A 16,218-nucleotide genomic window follows, 5' to 3' on the forward strand; every position below is an offset into this window, starting at 1 on the left:
TTCGTGTTCAGGCTGCCCTTTGGATGCCTACTCCAAAGTCGATTGCTCCAAAGACCCGTCTCTCCGTTTAATCTAATACTTTCTCTCTTACACACCAAAATCCCAAGTGTCCCATGCATCTGGTTTGCTGTCAGAATTACTGACCCTACTCTTAAGCTTTCTATTCCCATCAAATATCAACCTTCCGAGGTCTGTGTGCCAGTACCATTGACGGGCTCTTTCAGCATCTCAAGTCAAAGTCTCCAGTTTTCTTCCTACTCAGCTTCTTTTGGTTTTGCATATGATCATTGATCGTAGCCTTTCCATCTTGCCACATCAAGGCATCTTCTGGACTCTTCTCGTTCTACGGTCCCAGCCCATCATTAGCAAACTTCTATGATTCCAAGACTTGCAATTACTCCACTCACCTCTTGGTTTTAACATTTACCATTGCTACCTTAGATTGTGAATGCTACAAAAGATCACTAACTGGGCTCTCTTGTTCTAGAATGTTCCTGCTATAGGTTATCCCTAAGATGAAGCCAAACCCTGAACCCGCTCTGAAAGTAAATCTGTGCCTCTCATAGGCTAGAGTCAGCCATGATTCCAGTCAATGGATGTCCATGACCCTCCAGGACTTGGTCTGACCGATGTCTCATTATTCTTCTTCAGGAATGCTATGAACCTACCACGACCTCACCACCATTAGTATGTTCACGGTTGAATTTAAAGTCTTCCTATGAAAGATTCATTTAGCAAAAATACAGGTCCCTAGAGCTAACTCAAGACCCACTAGGTCTGGATCTTCAGCAAGGGGTTCTAAGCATGGAACAAGCTAACAACGTGGGTCCTTAGGTGGCTTGAACTTTCCAAATCTCTATTCCCGGTTCTTTCCTCTCTTCCAGACTATGTTTACTTGGAATGATTTCCCACCTCTGCTCTCCAAGTCCCCAGAAAAACCTTAGTTATAGATGAAAGAGTTTCTCATCTCTCCTTCAGGAAGCTTGTTATGCTTCTCATATGCTTCCAAGATGGTGTATACCACACATTACCTTGGATTTTACTGACTTAACACCCTCTTAGACTTTAAGCATCTTGTATATTATACACATTTATATCTCCAATACTGTGTAGCAATGAATCAGGTAGTATATATTACTATTTTATTAATAATTATTGTTCGACTTTGTCATATTTCTGTCTTGTAACCCTTGTATTAGCTGAGTCATGACTTGGTAATACAATGGCCCACTGGTTTAGCCAAGACTGCATTTAGGGTTGATTGTATGAACCCCACAGAAGCACGAACATCATCCCAGAACTGGGTGGACGGAGGCAACAAGATGGAAACATTAAGAAGAGCAAAGGTACAGTGGACATAGGCTCCTTCCATTTCCTCCAAACCAGACTCAGTTCATGTCAATGGCTCTTCTTTGTATGCCATGGGTTTATATCTTTCCATGACCTGTTTCTTCATCTCGGCGCACACTGTGCGACTAGATTTCTAGTGGGAGCATAAAGAATTATACCCTTATCGCTCCCAGAATTCTGGATTTAAAATCTTTCCTACTCCACTCATCACATTACAATCTGTTCTCCCAACAGGGTAAGAACTCGTGTGTTTTGGTTCTACTTCTTCCGACCCTGTTCTCATGTGATTAGGAAAATTATAAACTCATATAATCATACATTCACTTTTTCTTAACAAATTACCCTGCTAAATTATTTTTTTGGGGGGGGGGATCTGAGCATTTCTTTCTTCTTCTTCTTTTTTTTTTTTTTTTTAAGTATTTTGTTAAAGCACAATAAAATCATTCAGACCAGGTAACAGATCTCAGGAAACAGGTCTGCTACTAAACCAATCCACCCCCACACTAAGACAGACATTAAGATCTTACCCATGGATCCAAGCTTTCCCTGCCCAAGTTCACTTTTGCTTTTTTAGCCTGCCATAACGTATTTAGACATGACCTCTCCTACACCCACATCAGTTCCCGTTTTCCTTTTCTTCTCTCTGTTACTCAGGACATCCTTTCTCTAGGACACGCGCCCTCCCAAGAGACTCAGAAAGTATCTCCTTTGTTTTCAGAGTTTGGTCCCCTCTAGCTCATTCTCCACTGCGATTGTCCTAAAATGTAAATCCGATTCTTTCTGTCCTACTGTGACTTACACCACATACCCAGCGCTCCCCCATCAACACGATAAATTCCGCGTGTGTGCCCAATGGCACTCAACATCCTCTACACATAGGTCCCAGAACATACCTTCACCCTCTTGTCTTACCTGCCCTGTTGGTGCCTGGAGTCAACTTCTGCAGCTGATCAATGGCTAAGTACTTCTCTTTCAAAGAAAGACCCTTCCTTCAGCATTCCCACCTCCACGGATCCCTATGAATTCAGGCATCAGAGCATTCTCCCCATACCTTGGGATCATTTCCTTTCCTTACACGATTGGCCGCCTTGCCCACCAGACCATATGCTTCTTCAAAAATAAATGGGGGTAGCTAACTCACAAAGGCGTTTTTGGTGTTTAGGATTATGCCTGTGTTCAACGAATACTTGAGTTTATAAGTCAGTTTATTAATTAATACAGTCTTGGCAAAGCCAATAACTTTCCAGCCTCCTATAAACTATTGTGTTCGGGTGGAGTCCTTTTTTCCAAGCTCTGCTTCGGGAAATACATATGTCTTCTATTATTGGAGATATATATATACACACACACACATATATCTATCTATCTTATATTATATGTATTATATATGTATACATGAACATATATAGTATGTATAATATAATGTATATAATATGTATAATATATTATTATATAATATATAACATATAATAGATTATATATAACTTATTAAATATGACTTATTTTATTATTATATAATTTATTATATGTAACTTATTTTTTAAAAGATTCTTATTTATATGACAAACAAAGATCACAAGGAGGCAGAGAGAGAAGAGGAAGCAGGCTCCCTACTGAGCAGAGAGCCCAATGTGCGGCTCCATCCCAGGACCCTGAGATCATGACCCGAGCCGAAGGCAGAGGCTTAACCCACTGAGCCACCCAGGCGTCCCTATATATAATTTATTATATAAGTCATATATATAATATATAATAAATTATATATAACTTACATGCCACATATATATGTATATATAATAAAAATATATGTTATTATATATAATAAGTTATATATATGCATATATATGCATATATACATATGCAGACATATTTGTATACATCTTTTTGGTAAAAGGTGTTTCCATACATAGCATCTCACTTAATCATCCCCAGAAACCCACAAAAGACCGATTTTAAATCACACTTTGACGGATGTAATCTCTCAGATTCACAGAATAGGACCCACTTTCCAATATGTCAAAGCCTCTGCCTTCGGCTCAGGTCGTGATCCCAGGGTCCTGGGATCGAGTCCCGCATCGGGCTCTCTGCTCAGCAGGAAGCCTGCTTCCTCCTCTCTCTCTGCCGGCCTCTCTGCCTACTTGTGATCTCTGTCAAATAAATAAATAAAAAATCTTTAAAAAATACCTTTTCTTCAATAAAGACAGCCTTCCATAGATACATCCTGTGAAATAATTTTAGGAAAAGCAAGCCCTGATTTAGAGCTTTTTGTATGTTGAGTCCTTGGGTTAGCTCCTATCACGATGACACAAGCAAGTCCCTACTTCTATCTTCTCCATTTTACAGATGCAGAGACAGAGACAGAACACTTAAATCCACGCCTAAGGTCGTGTGCAACTCGAGCCCCAGCAATGTGGTTGTAGCATCTGCGTTGGTACAGCGTCCCCTGACTTATCGGTTAGAGACCTCAGACACGGCCCATGCAGAGCCAGCTCCCTCCAAGCCAAGGAGACATACCAGGTCCTACCGGCAAACTTGAAGTTGGCCAGGGAAGGATTAACTGGACCCTGGAAGCAGGGTTGAGGTGTTAAACTATATAACGGGCCAAATCCTAAAAACCTCTTCCAGTGCTGTATTCATCCAAAACATGACTGTGTCAGAAAAGAAGCAAACAAAAGGTATGGGCCCATCACCTGGGCGTCAGGGAGGCTCTGTCCTTCACAGACCTTCCATTGCAATTTGATGCAAAAAAAAAAAAAAGATACTGTTGCTTCCAGCGTAACCACACCACCACCCTGTTACAGTAACATATTCGTCAGCCCAACCGCAGGGCTCCTCTCTGCCAGCCTTCTTGCGGTGCAAACCCTCCAAGAGTTAAAGATGTTTGCAAATACTGTAGCGTGTTTGGGGTGGAGGAGGGCAGAACCAACCCCGGCGGCAGCCAGCTTTGTTCCGCGCCCCAGTGGCATGGTGGCCCCGCGTGACGCGCTCACCTGTTTCGCCACCCTGGCCCCGGGGATCTCTGTTACAGCTGGTTTGCACTGGGATTAGCTGCTCTTTGCATTGGCTTGTAGCGGTGGATGTGGTTTCTGTAGTGATGGGACCCAGTGCGGAGATCCATTGGCTGCTGCCTTTGTAAAATTCATTCAGTTTGGTCCAATAGCAGAGGGGGATCGGGGAGACATCAGGAGCTCTCTCGCCAGTCTCCCCTCTCCCTGGCAGACCCGTCTCTGTCTCTCCGCACAGAGCTCTCATTCAGACCCCGCTCTGCCCTTCCTGCTCTCACTGGGTGGCTTTTTCCTCCTCTTTGGGGCCGAAACAACGAATTTCCTCCCAACGGCCGCGGCGGTGGTCCCCACATTCCTCTGGAGGAGCAGATCTAGGGAAGGGGAGGGGGTGGATTGGAAAAAGCCCAGACTCCCGGACTCAACACAGCCTTCCCGAATCCTGCCCTCCGTCAGGGTTCCCTAGAAAAATCTGGATGTGTGGAAAACAGCCGTTCCTGCCAACGCAGCCCTTCCGCGACTAAGGTAGGTGCCGGGTTAAGATGGGTCTCTGGGTTATGGATGCATTTTCCAAGCCTTTTCAACACTGGGACGTGCGTGTGCGCCCCAGCCAGAGCCTCCCCAAAGGCGCTCGAGTTTCACTTCCTCCAGGCCTTTTCTTTCATTTTATTTTGGAAATTCGGACAAGACTTGCGCCCATCTGCCGCTCCATTTCTTCGGTGTGGGTGGGAGTGTGGACGGATATGTGGGGCTGGTCCCGTGCCAGCTTCATGCACAGATCCACACTAACATTGCATTTTTAATTTTTTTTTTTTTCCTTTTGACTTAAAAAAAAAAAAAAAATTGAGACCCCCCCCCCCTCCCCGGGGTTTGGAAGTATTTTGCTGCAATCAGCTCTTTGAACGGCCCTGGGGCCGTGTGTGATGTGTTTACAAAGTAGCGCTGTCTTACATACGAATAAACAGAAGAGTGTGGCGGGGAGAGGAGGAAAAAAAAAAAATTATCTGCAGTAGAGGGAGAGCTCGAGCAAAGCGTCAGTTCTCTGCAAACCGGGACTGGAGATAAAGACAGGGCTACTTCTGGAGACTGTGAGCCGCCACGAGCTTTTTTGGCTTTTTTTTTTTTTTTTTTTCCTCCCTTTTCTCTCTCTCTCTCCCCTCCCCACCCCCCTTCCTCCTTCTTCTTTAAGAAAACTGTCAGCTACCAGCTCCCAAGCGGCTTTCTTTTGCGGGGGGCGGGGGGGGGGGTTAACCAGAGAGGAAAAAAGGAAAACAGGCTTGGCCGAGGTTGCATTAAGCGATTTTTTTTTTTTTTCCTCCATCCTCTGCCGGCCTCGTCGAAGATGACGGCTGATGTGATACACGAAATAACGCACGTGATTGATTAGGACCTGGCTGGGCTTTGCTGGGGAGCGACCCGGGCGCGCCGGAGACCCCGAGTGGAAGCCCAATGACGGTAGCTTCGAGCGGGTTCTGCAAAGCCGGGGAGCGGGCTCCAGGCCCCCCTTTTCCCGTGCGTGTGGGTAGGGGGGAGGCAGGCGGCGGAACGGTGGTGGTGGTGGTGGGGGGGTTGGTGGTGGCGGCGGTGTTTTGCAGCTTCGGGAGCCTTTGGGTCTGGCCTGGACCTTTTCGGGGGGCGCGCAGCTGCCTGGCGAGCAGCATCCCCGCGCCGCCTGCGTGTCTGCAGGACCACAAAAGTTGGTCGCTGCGGGAACGGGCGCCCGGCGCCCTAGCTGGGTCTCCGAGGGATGCCGACCCCAAGTCGCTGCCCACAGAGAAACCGGCTCCCGGGAGCAGAGCTCGCGGGGCGCACGGCCGGCCGGTCCCCTGGCCTGCGCTGGAGGTAGGGGTCTGGAGGTAGGAGTCGCTTCCTATATGTGCCCCCCACCCCTTGGCCTCGGGGAACCCAGCAGAAACCCCCATCCCAAGCTCTCCGCCGTCCCGCGCTACAAATTCCCTCCTGCCCCCCAACCCCCGGCTTCCGCGGCCGATGACTGCCCCCCCACCCCAATCCCGCGCGACTCGGCCTGGCCCCCCTCCCACTCCAGTGGGCAGAGGGGGTCGCGAAGATCCAGCTCCGGGATGCCCGAGGCGGGGGCGGGGGCACAGCGGGGAATGGGCGCCGGGCTGAGCGACCCCGGAGGCAGCCGGCGAACTTGAGTCCCGCCCCCTCCCCCAGGCCGCGGCGGCGCCCCTCCGCCTGCGCCCTCACCCGCGTGGCCCGACCTGCGGACGTGCGGGCGGGGGTGGGAAGGGGCGCCGTGTCGCGAGGCTGCAGACCCTGCGCCGGGGCAGGGGCGCGGGGCCGCGGGCAGGCGGGGGTGGGGGCAGGGCCCAGGTCCGCGGCCGCGCGGCCGACCCCTCGGCTGTCCCCTCCCCCGCCCGCTCTCCCGGACGCCCGCCGCCTCCCTGGGCGCGCTCGCCCGTCTGCCTGCTTGACGCCCCCCGTCTCCCCGCGCGCGCCTCCCACCCTGCCCGGGCTCCCTCGGCCCGGAGAGGGCGCGCGGGCTCCGAGTGCTGGGCGCGGGTCTCGCGGGCCGGCCCCGGGGTCCGCGCGCCGGGATCGGGGCCCCGTGCGGCGCGCAGCCCTGGGCCCGGGCGCAGCACTCCGGCGCCTGCTCGCCGCCAGACACAGCGCCCTTTCTTCCCCGGGCGGGGGCGGGGGCGCCCGGAGCCTCGCACCCCGGGCCCGCGGGACCACCTGGGAGCGCGCGTCCGGCCGGGAGGGCGCGGGGCACGGCCTCTGCGTCCTCCCGCCCTGCCCCAGCAAAGCCTCGCTGCCTTTATTTTATGCATTTTTTTTTTTTTTGGCTGCGGCTGGTGCTCGCTCGGACTCCTTGTGCTCAACCGACCTGCAGGTGTGCGTCTGTGTATTGTCGGAGCCGCGGGGCTGGGGAGGGGGCGCCGGAGGCCGCGTTGGGGTCCGGGAGGAGGGCATCTGCTGTGGGGGGGACGGCTCCTGCGGAGGGTTGCGGCCGCAGCTCGGGCCAGGCGCCGGGGGCGCGCGGAGCGCCCGAACCCGAGCGCGCCGGCGACTGTGGGGCGAGCGGGCACCGCGGATCCCAGTCTTGCTTTTGGACCAACTTAGGAAATGTGGGGTGAGGGCTGCTGGGTGGGGGTTCTTAAACCTAGCAGGTGCTGTCCTTGCGAGCAGAATCCACAAGGTGGTAGTATGGATTCTGCTTGTGATTTGGCCACCCCCCCCCCCCATTTGGTCAGTTGGGGAGGGGGGTACGGTTTTCTGTGCTCATATCCTATGCTTTGAGAAGGGGATCTCTGGCTTCGGCATCAAGGGCGCGTTGCCTGAACTGCCTTCTAGTGAGAGGTGGGGCGAGCGAGGGCCATGCCCAGAGTCAGCACTTAGCAAGATTTCATGGACGCAGACAAGGAGGAGGGAAAAAAAAAAAAAAAAAAAAAAGTTGAGGGAGACCTAGTTATCCTGATGCAGAATTTGCAGCCTGTGTGGGCGTTTCGCAGGCAACACACAGGGGCCCGCTGGAGCCCGAGTGGGGAGGTACGTCCTGCGGCCACAAATTCAAGGTCCAGGGGAGAAACAGATCCGACTTCCCTTCAGAACAAAGCCAACCTCCGCCGCTCACACGGCTCCACGGTGGGAAGAGACGTGCTCGCCGGCTTCCTCGAGGGTGGCAGAACGCAGAGAAATGAGCACATTGCACCGAAATCTGCACTTTTTGTGGGGGCGGTGGGGAAAGGGGGGGGGAGAGTGCAGAAGTATTACGTGCCTTGAGTTGTCTGTGGGAAGAGGTTAACAGGAAGCGTGAAAAAAAAAAAAATCTCAGGATAGGTTTCCTTGTGTGCACGGAACACTAGAGAACACGTTAATAGCCCATGCTGGCATCCATCCCTTATTTCCAGAAGGAAAAAAAAAAAAAATCTAGATTTTGTATTTGTTTTTGTCCCCATATGGGAACATAAGAATTTCACCAGGGGGTAGGGAAGGCTCTGCAACTATGTATCTTTTTTTTCTTTTTTTCAGATTAGACTTCCAGAATTGTGTTATCCAAGGAAATGCTATATATATATATGGCCATATATATATATGGCTGAAATGTATGGCATAAATTTGGAGCTATAGCAGTTTTCAAGAGTATCATCTTGGCGTGGAGGAAAATGATCAGGACCAGTTGTAGCAAGTGGAAAATTACTTCATCAGTTTAAATCCCTGAATTCAGATGAGAGACTTGTGTTCTTGGGGGGGGGGGGAACCCGGGATGATGTGGAGCAGGAACTGAATGATAATTGTATTTTCATAATAATAGCTGGGATCCGAGGCCGGCTTTAAGGTGTTTTGACCTGTTTTCCTGGGGTAAAGGAACGGTTGCTTTCCTTTGTATTTTTTTTTTTTCCTTCAACAAATATTGCTGAATGTACGTTTGGTCTTAAATGCTGCGGTCCAGCCGATTTTGAGCAAATCTAAGAATAGAAAAGATCCTTGGTACGTAACTGATTGCCCCAGGAGGTGCATAAGGCAGGTACAGAGCTGTTGCTAAATTTGCAAGTGAATGAACTTGAGGATTGTGGCAAGTTTTTTTTTTTGGGGGGGGGGAGGCATGGAATGTGTAGACTAATGATAAGTATATGGCGGTTTCTCTTTCTTTCTGAACTTGGCCTTTTCATTTGGGTTCCTTTGTAGTAATTTGTGGAAAGCTTCTGGTCTCGGCTCAAGGGATAGCATGCTTACTGGCTAAGCCTGTTACGTTGCATTCAGAATGTGCAAGGGTCTTTTTCAGAACTCTTTAGAATATGGTCCCTGTTATGCCCCGACCACAGGGAGGGGAGAAAAAAAAAAAAAAAAAAAAGCCTGGCGATGGTTGTTACAAAAGTAAACATTCAAGTGCCTGGGAATCCGGCTTCTGTTAAAGAGTCTGTGGTTTGAAGTCCAGCCTGTGGTTTGAAGTCCAGCTCCGTATTTGATAACACGGAGTACGTGGCTGAGTATGATGAGGACGGCAACTTGTTGATGGAATGTATCTCACTCCAATGACGTTTCAGGATAAACATATTTGACGTCCCTAAATCCTCAGCCGGCAGATAGGCTTTTCTGACTCAAGTATACTTAAATCCCAAACATGGGGGGAGCCGATTTCAGTATGTGGATTTTAACTGTCAGGAACACTTTTTCTTTTCTTTTCTTTTTTTTTTTGGGTGGGGGGGGGAGCAGTATATAAACCACTCTGTGTTTCTTTCTATAAGGTTTTCCACGTTGACAATAGATGTTAGGTTCCCCAATGAGAAAAAACACGTTCAGGGGTTCGATGAAACAAGTCGCATCGTTTTTATTTATTTATTTAATTTTTCGGGAGCACAGACGTCCTGTTCTCCTTCATTACGTTAAATAGTACTAATGATCTGAAGACAGACTGTGCCCTCCGTGCGGTAACAACGGATTTCTGAGGCTCACCAGCTAGCAGTTCCCGACGCCATGGATGGCGTTTGCCCATTTAGGGGCCACCCCCCCCCCCCACGAATGTTTTTCCGATTTGTCATTTTTCTCTAAACAATCTACATGGGGCCTTTCAAAGCCTTCGCTGTTCTTTGCCGTGTGAGTGGTAGGATGGGCAGCCCTCCTTTTTCTCGGGGAGGATGGAGGAACAGAAATGAGCAGGGCGGAGAAATCAAGGCCTTACAGGTTTGCCATTTCGCCGTGGCCTGCCTTTGCACAGACCTGTAGGCCAAGCTTTTCTCTCTGCAGTAGTTACAACTCAACAAAGGTAAAAGGCTCTTAAAATCACAACAATGGAAGCTTGCCCGCGGGGCACAGCCCGTTGGTCCAGGGCTCCCTTCAAAGTCCAGACACTTGAGTGTTGAGTTCCCTGGTCAGGGGTGTGTCTGCCTGAGCTCTGTGTGCCCTTGCAAACTGGCCAGTTTCCAGAATGGGCCTTGTATCTCGCCCAACCCTCCCTTCCTCCCAGAAGGGATACCTTCAGGAAAACAAAGTGAACCCCAACGAATATAACCTACACAGTAACATGAAGCTGTAGTGAACCGATTCCCGAGTGGAGAAAGCATCACCTTTGCATCATTTAGGGAGAAAACGAGGAAGCAGGAAGCCTTAAACCTTGTCGAAATCAGTCTCCAGGAGACAGATCTTTATGCGGGGTGGTGCTAAGGAAATGGCTTGTGCTTTCCCAGGTGTGTGGAAATGTGTGGAAACAATCCAGGGTTTTGTTTGGGTGCCTTTCTTTAAGATGAATGTTCTATAAATAGTGATTTGCTACAGGAACTGAGGGCTATTTTGGGAGGACAATGGGACCTTCTTGGTTCTGCCTGTTCGTGCTGCTGAGACTTCTGGTTCCGAAAGGCCAATTCCTCACGGCATGATGAGTTACCTGGGCCTGGCAGTTATCATCCTAGGTGCATGTTTAGATTTTAGGTTATTGGGGTAGGAACACAGGAGCTGAGTTCTGGCCTCTTTGCAAACTTTCCAGCGAACGGCACCGTGTTGCTTACACTGGGTAGGGGGTTGTGCTGCTCAAGTCTCACATTTGCTCATCTGGCTTAGCTAAGAGATGACGCTCATTAATTCCTAAAGCCCCTTTCTCGGTCTCCCAAGCCCCCTGACAAGCACCATTGCCCTCTATGAATCTTGGAATTTGAGTAAGTTACACACCGGCCAGCATTAGCTGCTCCCCTAGGCTCCATTACCCTTTTTCGGTTCTGTTGGTTGTGCCCCCCGCCCCATTGTGCCCCCTCCCCTGCCCCCACCGTGTCCCTGCCACCGGGGAAGAGCAAAGGATACAAAGATTGCAAATTTTTGCAAAGTGCCCCCTCTTTGAAGCGTGCACCTTGGCCTGCTCTTTTTGGACCATAAAAACAAACGACTTGGTGAGTTTGACGTCACATTCCTTGCTGGGGTTTTGGACCCTTGAAACAAAGAACCACGGGTACTGACCCTGAGTGGCGCTGACTGGAAACCGCACTGAGAAGGCTGAGGCTTCTTTTTTGCAAAGTGTGGCAAAGGTCTCTTGCTCTGTTCCCATCGTCCTGATGGGATTTGCTCTCAGGGTCGCTTTCCTTGTTTCGCATTTCAGCATCACGGAGGCTTGGTTCAGAGCTGGGGCAGGGACCAGGGTTGCCTTCCTTGGCTGGTCTGCGACATGGGTATTGCTCTCAGAAACCTTGGGGAGGGTTTCTCACCTGCTTTTCTAAGTCAGTCAGTAATGCCCTTATGGGCTAAAGGAATGTGGTAATGATTGAAACGTGTGTGTTTACCAACACACAGATGCCCAGATGCACAAATGTAGCCAAGGCCCATTTTCCTTTCTTTCTTTTTTTTTTTTTAAACTTATTTATTTGAAACACAGAGGCAGAGAGGGAGAAGGAAGCAGATTCCCCACTGAGCAGGGAGCTTGATGGCCTGGGGGGCTCCATCCCAGGACCCTGAGATCATGACCTGAGCTGAAGGCAGATGCTTAACCCACTGAGCCCCTCAGGTGCCCCAACTACGAGCTGTTTCTTGCATAAAATAATGTTATTTGCAAACTATATCTAGAAACCTTGCATTATTTAGCTCCCCGAATTCTATGTAAATACGTATACAATTACTAGGGTTTAAGATTACATTTATATGCACTCCTAATTGTCCTTGTGTGTTATTCATTTATAAACTTGTTTTTCCATGCAATTTAGGTAATTGATGGAGAAAGCTTTCATCATTTAAACTTGGTCTATTTTGCAGTTCATTGAAAGGCTTTTATACATCTCTGCTTTAGCTTTTAGATATCTCGATGAATGAATTCATTTTAGATACATATATACACACAATTATGTATTGTATAGTTTTTTGGTAAATATACAGCCTACAGGATAAATGACTGTATCAAAAATACTGTAAGCATTAAACCTCAAAAGTACCATACACATAGAGTACATTGGTAGATCTAGGGTGATAGACAGGCCTGCATTTTCCAGAAGAAAGCATTGTCTGTGGCGAGTGCATTTGCACGCTGGTCTCCAGTATCGACGGAGAAGGGTGCACAGAAACTACAGCTTGGGAAATCTGTTACCCACACGTGATGGCAAGCATATTGTAGTACTCACGGAAATGGAATGGATTCGCATTTCGTGTGCTTTTGTGAACTGCTCGGGACTTCTTCTGTCTGTGGGACCATGTGGCTAGCCATGGACCTTTCCTGCCTGGGTGCATAGGCAACTTGTGCTCTTCTCCAAAAACACTGACCACCTGAAACTACTTGTGTGTCAATGATACTCCAAAAAAGAAAAAAGAAAAGAATAAAAGCATACCATACAAAAAGGGTGGAGACCATCTGATGGTATGGTGGCCACGGCGCTCGTCTGTGGAGCCCTCTGCCCACCGTGTGATGGGTTCTGTTGACTCACTGTCTTGGTGGCTTGGGTCAACATGATAAACCAATATGGTGCCCTCAGGAGGGGAGCTCCTTGGCCCTGGCAGGAAAGAAATCGCATGACTGAGGTTATTTCTGTGTTTTTCTGGAAACTAGCTTCTTTCTGCACTAGAGCTCTGGTCTTTGGGTTTGCTCCTCCCCTCTTCCCTGGAGCTCTTTGGTGGAACGTGTTCTAGGGGCCAGTTGCAGGCTAGGGCAGATGTTCAGGGCTGGTAGTAAAGAGATGGGTTTGGAATATGCCAGAACTCTCCGATGTGCTCATAAGAACGTGGTTAAGGTCTTTGGCTCATGCATGTGTCACCCCTCCTGTTTGGGGTGTGTAGCATGGGTTCTGCCTTTCTTTCTTTGCCTTCCCTTTGCTTCTGAGCTGTCTCCCGATTTGGGGGAGTGATGTGGTCTCATGGCTCCTTACCAGGCTGAAGGAATCAGAGACGTAACTAGATAAGATGCAGAGATTCCCCTCGTCAGGAGACGGTAGCAAATCACAACCGCAAAGAGCTCCCACGAGGATCTGAAAGAAATCTTCACAGGCCATATGTGTGTGGCTGGTTCTCTTTCTCAAAGCTGTCAAACCCCGTATTTGTAAAACACTGGTTTTCGTTTCGGCAAACCTGTGAGTAAATACAGGCATAAAGCTGATGACTTGGACTCTGTCAAGAAGGGTGCGCCCCCGAGACGCTTTTGGGTGTGCTTGTTGCGCGAGCCCTAGGTGGTGGACGTGTTCTCGCCCATCCCAGCCGTTTCCTGGGGGTCCTTATGAAAATCCACACGAGGCAATAGTAAGCTCGGTCAGCGGACCCAAAATGTGACCAGTGCCAGGAATCCCACTGTCCCTGAGCCTCAGAGATTGAAAAATCACAGATAGTCATCTCATACTTGGCCACCTTGGTAGAAACTCTCTCTCTCTCTCTCTTTTTTTTTTCAAGATTTTATTTATTGGACAGACTGAGATCCCAAGTAGGCAGAGAGGCAGGCAGAGAGAGAGAGGGGAAAGCAGAGAATCCAATAGGGGCTCAATCCCAGGACCCTGAGATCATGACCTCAGGTGAAGGCAGAGGCTTTAAACCACAGAGCCATCCAGGTGCCCCCATCAGTAGACTGTCTTTTATCCATGACGTTTATCCATCTTCTGGCTTCACGCACCAACCTCAATAGGGCATGCCACTCGGATGGCCGAGCTGGAGATTCTTGTATATGACGTCCAGGAGAGAGGTTTTATTATTATTATTATTATTATTATTTTATTTTTTTTTATTTTATTTTTTCTGGTGGCAATTCTCTCAAATATCATACAAAAGTGCTACCCACGGATGGGAAGAGCTCCAAATCCGAGACTCTTTCCTGAGGAGGATCCCAGTTCCACCCAGTTTGGAGAACCTTGCCTGTCCTACCCGACTCTAGGATGTTACTCTGCAGACAGGCCAGTAAAGGACTCCAGCAGCCTCCCACGAATGGAGTCAGGGACGTGACAGATAATTCGACATTCTTCATAATGAGTGTTATCCAAATTACATAACGATCATCATGGAATTGTTCTGAGAATCCTTATACTATATATATATATGTGTGTGTGTGTGTGTGTGTGTGTGTGTGTATATCTATCTATCTCTCTCTCTCTCTCTCTCTCTATATATATATATATATATATATATATTAAGATTTTATTTATTCATTTGACAGAGACAGAGGTCACAAGTAGGCAGAGGCAGGCAGAGAGAGAGGGGGAAGCAGGCTCCCCATTGAGCAGAGAGCCCGATGCGGGGCTCGATCCCAGGACCCTGAGATCATGACCTGAGCTGAAGGCAGAGGCTTTAACCCACGGAGCCACCCAGGCGCCCCAATATTTTACCGACAGATGAGCCAATGGAACTGAGAGAGAGTGAGATTTTGGAGAGTGGTTCCCTTGCTAGGGTAATCTGCAGGAATCAACTGGGTATTTTTTTCCTCCCTATTACGTTTATTTATTCAATATCTGTTGAAGGCTAAGAAGTAGCCATACAAAGAAGACCCCATTGCTTATTTTTTGTTTATTATCCACGTGACCATCTGTACAACAATGCCATTTTGCCCTTCAATCATCGATATTCAAGAAAAAACGTTGTGCGGTGGGTAGAAACAGTAAAACGTGAATGACAGTCTTATGATTAGGAACAAAAACGTTTTATGTCAGCATCTCTCTTCCTGTGTGTGTGTGTGTGTGTGTGTGTGTCTGTGAATGTTTTTATGGGTTTCATCTCTCACGTCCTATGTTCCCTGTTAAGGAAAACAATGGCTTAATTCAGTGCTGATCAATGTGCCTTAAATAATGGCTTCATTAAATAAATAAATTAAATACATAAATTAAATAAGTAATGGTTTAGTCCAATGCCGATAAGTAGTTCAAGGCCAAATTGCCAGGTCTGTAGAGCTTCGATGTTAGCAGTCAGGTTCATTTTTATAGTTTGCAGATGACAATGGCAACACTGGGACATTTTACCCGCTTGAACCAGGACAAAGTCCTAGAGGCGGACAGACAGCTGAAGATGTACCAGACAGGGTAGGGTGGCAACCTGAAGCCTTGGGGATAAGAAGCCTGGCCTAAGGGACACCAGGGGGACATATATATGTATGTATATAAAACCACTCACCTGTGAGCTCATTCTGTACAAAGAGCTCATACTGTTAGGATCCTACCACGGAGAATGATTGGGAATTCATGCCATTAGAGAACTAGAAGCAGTGAAAAGTAGACATTTGCAAAAACAAACATTAAAAAAAAAAAAAACAAACAAAAAGCAAATACCAAAAAATGCCCCCTAAGGCCAGCATCTTTCTTTGTGCTCAACTTGGGTCTCTTAGCCCAGACTTCAGGGAAAGCAGCTGAAACGGATCCGAGCAGGTTGTCTCGGGAGAAAATTGTTCTGTCCGAGGGGAAGGGTGAAGTCCACCCAGGAGGAAAGTCTGAGTTACATGGAAATTAAGTAATCGTTCAATGTTCAGGGGCGCCTGGGTGGCTGAGTCGGGGAAGCGTCCGCTGGAGTCCGGTTTCGGGGTCCTGGGATTGAACCCTCTGCTCATCGGGGACTCTGCTTCTGTTCTGCCTTCCCACTCCCGTGCACTCTCTCTCTCCAATAAATAAGTAAAAGATCTTTAAAAAATAGTTAAATGTGCAGAGAAATAAAGTATAGTAGTTTGTGCTCATCCCTGGGCTCCAGTGACCCCCCCGGCTCCCTGATCAGGGTTCCCTGCAGGGAGGAAGCAGGTGCATCTCCTGCTGACCTAGCTCCCTCCTGACCCACTATGCCAGGCCACAGCACCTGCAGGCCCCCTTCGCCTCCCCTTGTAGGCATCGAATCCTCTTACTGCAAGGGAGGGTGAGTACAGGGCAAAAAAGTGTCTTGAGAGGCAGACCACATTTGCATCACTTCTGTTGACTCTAGGATTACATCTGTTCTATTGTATCCGGAGTTCCTGGGACTGTCTTACTGCATCTAATTGAAA

At 48.5% G+C, this 16,218-nt stretch overlaps 1 protein-coding gene across 8 annotated transcripts in view; it reads left to right on the forward strand.

Moving 5' to 3' along the window:
• The first annotated feature begins 4,321 nt into the window (after window positions 1–4,321).
• The window catches only part of LOC309855557 (neuroligin-4, X-linked), a 297,214-nt gene continuing 285,317 nt past the window's right edge, over window positions 4,322–16,218 (forward strand). For 2 of the 8 annotated variants that reach the window (XM_082715937.1, XM_082715944.1), the window contains exons 1-2: window positions 4,322–4,877; window positions 5,695–5,864. The gene's annotated coding sequence lies outside the window, so the exon portion shown is untranslated. Of the gene's footprint in view, window positions 4,878–5,373; window positions 5,441–5,694; window positions 5,865–6,190; window positions 6,209–7,190; window positions 7,210–16,218 lie in introns of those variants that run through there. The other 6 variants (XM_082715939.1, XM_082715938.1, XM_082715940.1 and 3 more) reach the window with 6 other exon arrangements.

Source organism: Mustela nivalis (assembly GCF_964662115.1).
Source record: "Mustela nivalis genome assembly, chromosome: X".
NCBI lineage: Eukaryota > Metazoa > Chordata > Mammalia > Carnivora > Mustelidae > Mustela > Mustela nivalis.